The sequence below is a fragment of the Brassica oleracea genome, chromosome C2, assembly GCF_000695525.1.
Source record: "Brassica oleracea var. oleracea cultivar TO1000 chromosome C2, BOL, whole genome shotgun sequence".
NCBI classification, from domain to species: Eukaryota; Viridiplantae; Streptophyta; class Magnoliopsida; order Brassicales; family Brassicaceae; genus Brassica; species Brassica oleracea.
In genome coordinates, this window is record NC_027749.1 from 29,922,651 (window position 1) to 29,929,171 (window position 6,521).

General features: G+C 32.3%; 1 long non-coding RNA gene across 1 annotated transcript; it reads left to right on the top strand.

Annotated features, from left to right (window-relative positions):
- The first annotated feature begins 3,427 nt into the window (after positions 1 to 3,427).
- LOC106322521 lies at positions 3,428 to 5,115 on the top strand. Its single transcript, XR_001266441.1, has 2 exons — positions 3,428 to 4,472; positions 4,711 to 5,115. It is a non-coding gene; the product is annotated as an uncharacterized LOC106322521 (long non-coding RNA).
- The last annotated feature ends 1,406 nt before the right edge of the window (positions 5,116 to 6,521 follow it).

Here is a 6,521-nt window from a genome sequence, read left to right on the forward strand (position 1 = left end):
AGGGGGGGGGGGAGCCGGAGAGAGACAAGGCATTTGCTGCTGAGCTGTAATTTAGTTCCCTTTTCTAGTCAACGGCTTTATTGCTGTAGTAAAATGTCGATGCTACCCCTCAGCATTTCAGATTTAATCATGTACATAACGGTAAACTTTTACTAACTTAAATTAATTGAGTCGATTTTCAAATACTCCCTCTGATCCTAAATATAAAAATTTTTTAAGTAAAACATACTTATTAAAAAAATTATTTTTTATTTAAAAAGTATCATTAAATTTTTTAATTAAAAGTTATTCAACCAATTACAAAATAGAACTATTAAATTTGATTGGTTACACAAATTTTGATAAATTTAAAGCTACCTAGAAATAAAAGAACATCCTACATATTAGAACATAAAAATTATTTTAACATCTTATATTTAGGAACAGAGAGAGTATTATTGTTAGTAAGCAGTAATCCACGCACAGTGAAATAATTTATTAGATTTTTTATTGTATATTGTACTAAGAGATTTGTTTTATAATTTTTTCTAGGGATGGGCATTCATATATCCGTTTGGATTCTGTTAATCTATTCGGATTTCGGATTTTTAGAGTTAAAAATTTAAATCGTATCCGTATATTTACAAAATTTGATTTGGATTTGGTTGGAATCATTACGATAGGCCTGGGCATCCGGATCCTCGAGTCGGGTTCGGATCGGGTCGGGTTCGGATCGGGTCTTATCGGGTCCGGGTCTTTCGGGTCCTAGAATTTTAGACCCATATAGGTTCTTAAAAAATTTCGGGTCGGTTTCGGGTCGGGTCCTATCGGGTCCGGGTCGGGTCCTATCGGGTCCGGGTTAGTTCGGGTCCACTTATCTCGTACCTGTTAATACCCGAAAAATTTTTGGGTCTTTATTGTACCGGGTCGGTTCCAGATAGTTCGGGTCCATGTTCTGGTAAATTTCACATTTTTCGGGTCGGTTCCTGATATTTCGGGTCAGTTCCACATATTTTCGGGTATAAATATGAGTTTCGGGTCTAATTATACCCATGAACCTGCAATACCCGAACATAAAACCTTTAATTTTACTCGAACATAATACAATATCCATGACAATAAAAACAACCTACAGTAGTGCAGTTCACCAAATACATTATCCATTCTTTTGCTCACATAACACTTGATCAAGTTTCCATTCCAAAACACACAAAAAAAAGCAGAGATCATCATCATACTCTTAATCACGAGAACAAAAAACAAGTCAAACTTGTAAAAGTCAAGTCAAGTCAAGTCGAACTACATAATAACTTAATTATAAAGCAAGGCACAACAAGAACAATAGTTACAACATAATCAATTCACGATCAAGTCAAAGTCGAACAGCATGGCGAACTTGAACAGAAAACATAAACAAACTCAGAACAAAAAAATATGAACAGAACAAAATTTTGAACAACAAACAATAAGAACAAACTCGAACAACAAACAACACATCAAGATCAAGTGAAAACTAGAACAATAAACATGTAATTATACGCAATTACACATCAAGTTAAACCCGGGATCGATTTCTGGACGTTTCTGATGGAGGAGAAACATTGGATTCTCTTATTGCAGTTTGTTATTTGCTTGATTTTCGTATTTATGGGTAGTAAATCCCAATTTTCTTTTCTCAATTGTTTTTTGGGGAAATGGAAACAATACACAAGGGAAACTGGGAAAATGTAAAGGACTAAAGGGTAGGTGCATCGGGTTTCAAGACTCATTAACTCTAATATTTTCGGTTCCAAAAATACCCGATCGGGTCCAGGGTCGGTTTTGGACCCGAACCTGCTACTCGCGGGTCCTCCATCAGTAGACCCAATAGGGTAAAATTCTCGGTTCCGGTTCCGGACCCGAACCGGGTCCGGGTAAAATGCCCAGGCCTACATTGCGGTTTCGGTCCGGATTTGGTGCGGATTCGAATTCGAGTACCCATCTTAATTATGTATTTTTTTAACAAAAATCCAAATATATTTAAATCCTCAAAATTCAAAAATAAAATAATATAAAACATAAAAATTTGAATAATGTAAGACTAAATATTTAAATTTACATAAAAATTAGTTCAAATTAAATATTTGGATGGAGAACAAATAAATATTTTCATTATTTTAAACATTTTCTGTTATTTTTAGATATTTACTTGTGACTGTGTTGATAATTTTTAGATTTTTTCGTATTTTTAATATCTAATATATATATAAAAATTTAAAATAATTAACATATTTAAGTATATAACTGTGATTTAGATATTTTTGGTATCCAAAAATTTTAGTTTGGATCAGATTCGGATCTGGTTATCTGGATATTAAACTTTTAGATCTATATGAGTACTTAATCAGTTTTAGTTTGTGTTTAGTATTACTTTCAAATCTACTTCGGTTTGGTTCTTCGGATCCAGATATTTTACCCAAACTTACTTTCTTCTATTAATATAAAGCAAAATAAAATAAGTGTAAAACAAATATTATGGGCTTATTTAACATACATAATTATTGAATCATACGTTAAGAATGCTAATAAAATGGTTGAGTGTCATGTCAATATTGTTGGGCATGTTGCAAAACTAGTCTAGTCTATAACCAATAACGTGTATTTTCTTATAAAAATTCTTGGTAAATATAATAAAAATACGATACAATCAAGCGAAAAGTGTTAGAATTGCATGAAAAATAATATGATATCTTCAGTCGGGACCTGAATTATGTTTTTAAATCGATTTAATGAATTTTTTTTTCTTGTAAAACTTTTCTGATTTGTTTTTTCTAGCAATCTGATTATATTTCTAGTTCTTGGTCTGATATGAAAACTCTGTAAAAAAAAATAAATATTTGGCTAAACTAAAAATCCGACTTTGTGTGTGGTGTTTTTACCTCAATTTCCTTAATTCATAACCAATCACAATTATTTATTGTCTCCGTGTTTAGAAACCTCAACCATGGCTAAGTTCGGAAAGATATGAAACTTTTCATTTCTAAAACACATTCTCATTCCAACATTTTAGTTGATGTGAATCTTAATGATTTTATAATTTATTTCTTTCAAAGTGATATTATTCAGTAGTTGTACAAAGAGAATTTCAGTTCACTAATACAAAGGTTAAAAATGCAGGAATTAAAAATGAACTAATTTAAAAAAAAAGTTAGTGTGAACACATTAAATTGTCTGCGGTAGAGTTAAAAAAATTATTTTGTGAACGCATTAATTGTTAAATGATTGTGAGGCCGACACGTCAGCATACTCAAATTAAAATCGATATGAAGCTGCTACGTGTCTAATGTAATGTGAAATTATTAAATGACAATGTTTCTCTTTTAATATATATGAGATTACAACGTGAAGGTCCATTTAGTAATTTTTAATTCCTCAATGTTGTTTAATTAATCATAAGAAAAAAGGTTTACTCAGTCAACATTCTCTCCCGAAGCTATGTCCTCTCTATACAAAAAAATAGATTTAGGGTTTGTCGGTGGTTGACTCCGGTGCGTCTCACAGCATCGGAGTCGAATTTCGTTGTTCTGTTGTTGCCTTGTTGGGTGCTTTTGTTGCTCTCTGAAGATGTGGTGAAGATTCGACTTGGTTGATGGGTGTGAAGGTCCTGTCCTAGAGGAGCGTGGTGGCGCGTGAAGTTCGATTTCAGAGTCCGGTTTGATTCTTAGATATGTTTGTCTTGTCGCTGGCCTTGTGATTGCGGAGTATGTGTCATCTGCTTCTTCTGGTTGTGCGTTTCTTTCCTATATTGAGTCTCAGATTCTCCCTCATCTTCGTAGTGGATTTTTGTTAGGGTTTTATTTAGTTTGTGGTTTCTTTGCTAGTCTGTTGAGATTTATCTCTACTAATCTGTCATGGAATTTAGAAATTGGCTTAGTTTGTCTTTGTTCTAGAAACGGTGTAGCAGAACAGTATTGGTGTATAGAGAGCAGTTGAAGGTTTTTCAAGAAGAAGTGTTGATGTCAGGTAACCATTCCATCTCCCAGTTTCTGAAGAGTCTTCCTCCTGTCCTTTGAATAAGTGTGTTTTTTGGTTTGGCATTGGTTTCTGGTTTTCTTCGGTGGCTTCTTTGAGGTGAGGCTTTGAGGCATCCAGTTGAAGGTGTGGTTGAGTAGTGAGTTCTCCTGTGATTTGGTTCTTCATGGTTTTCGTCTTGGTTTCATCTTAGAGGGTGTTTGTGGTCATCGAGTTCAGATAAAAGATCTTTCTCTTCATCGTATCATGCTCTCTTGCTTTGTGTCTCGCAAGACTTCCGCCTACTCGTAAGACAATTAAGTCTAGTTTTTTTTACGTCTTGATAGGTCATGGTTTAGTTGAAGGATTCAGTTTGTAGCTTGATGTTTCAGTTGGTCGTTATGGTCTGTTTCTTGGGCAGTCGTTTCCCTCTTCTTGACTTGGTTTCCAAAGAAGTTCATGTGTTCCACCGACATTAGCATTCCACCCATATATTTAACAAGGTTATCAATGAAAATTTAGTTGAAAAATGGTTTAATCAAAATTTATGTCATTTACATAGTAGTATTACAAGATACACGAATAATTAGTTTTGAAACTTTGAAGTTTGATTTTATCTCCTTTAAGAAAACTCTATTTGCATACTTTTAAAGAATTTTGATATATGGTGTTTTTGACATCTTATATATATGTTTTCTAATTGGTTTTCAAGTCTTTATCGAGTCTTCCTAGTCTTTTTAGTCATTACAGGTCTGGAGTTCTATATGAGTGAAGTAAGATCATTTGGAGCAAAAAATTCAGAAAGAACCCGAATTGAAGATTTTCACGAGCGGAACAACCTTGCAGGCTGCTCTCGAGCGTGCGGAGCATCCGAGTGCATGATCCCGCATGAGAGATTTTTATGGAAACTTATAATATTTTGAGATTTGCCCTAATCATCCCAATTTTCTCTCTAAGACGTCAGGAACCTTGACATATATTATCTTCCTCTTTTCTATTATTTTCTACGCTAGTTTTTGAGAAGAAACCAGACCCTAAAGTTCTATTGTTACGATTTCATACCTTGTAAAAGGAGAAGGATCTCGACATTCTTGAGAAGATTCATGAACCCTATCTTATTTGTTTATTGATTCAGCATGTTTTCTTTATGTATTGTCTCTGTGATTTCTCTGTTTATGGCTGAGTAGTCGCTTGTTAGGATTATGGTGTTAGGGATCATGGATCAATGAGCTAGACACAAATAGGATTGTTATTCTTTGATATCTCTATCTATTGTTATCTTTACTGCTTTTGTTAACTGGCCATTTAACATCTGATCACAGTTTTTCCATTTAACATCTGATCATAGGTTTAATCTAATCTTCAAAAGTGTTTTAGGTTGCTAGAAAAAAAAGCATAGATAGGTGATTTGTCCTTAGCCAACGAAAGTTGATGTTAAGGCAAATCGTGAACCAATTGAATCTAAGCTTAAGGCTTGTCACCATTCTCTAATCCAAACGATAGTTTAGGCATTAGGATTGCTTGACAAATTGCACTACAAAAAAATTCTACATTGATAGCACATTATTATAGCACGTTTTACTGAACTGCTATCGTAGATGATTTAGAAATTTCCGTATTATATAATAGCATTAGATAAACGCTATGATAGAGAAAAACCTAAAATAGCATTTAATTAATACTATTTTAAGAATTACGTGAGCGGGAAAAATAAAATCACTGGTTTCACCAGTACTTAACGGGAATTTAGATTTAAGCGCCAAAAATATTATATAAGCGGCTTAATAAAACTACGTAAGACTTATAATAGCATTTTTATAATGCTAAGAAAAGCTATTTGAACCCCTAAACCTTAAACATGGTTTTAAGCCCTAAACACTAAACACAACCCTTAAAACTCTAATCTTTTTATATTATAACTTTAAATCTTAAAATTAAACTTAAAATTTAATCTTCTTGATCTTAAACTATAATTTCCTAACCACATATCCTTAATCTTTAATCAATCTCTATATCCTAAATCATAACTTCAAACATAAATTATACATTCTGTGTAAACATACAAAACTTAAAATTTAATCTTCTTGATCTTAAACTATAGTTTCCTAACCACATATCCTTAATCTTTAATCAGTCTCTATATCCTAAATCATAACTTCAAACATATATTATACATTATGTGTAAACATACAAACTTTTTAAATGATGACCAAACTTAAATATTAATTCTTAAAATAAATATCAATTTATTATGTTCAAAAATAACTTTAAACTTAAATTCCAAAGTACAAAATATAAATTTTGAAATAAGATATAAGTAAGAAAAATTATTTACAAAACAAATCATCAAAGATTGAAGGAAAAAAAAGACAATTTATAAAGAGTATTTTCTTGCTACGATTTAAAATTTTTTGTAGGTCTTTATAAAATAGCCACGAAATGCCACTATTTTTTTGTACATGCTTAAAACCCTAAAATTCATGCAAATTCATGCCACGATATAAATTTTTGCAAGATTGACTCAAAACTCAAAGTCAAACATAAAACTAACT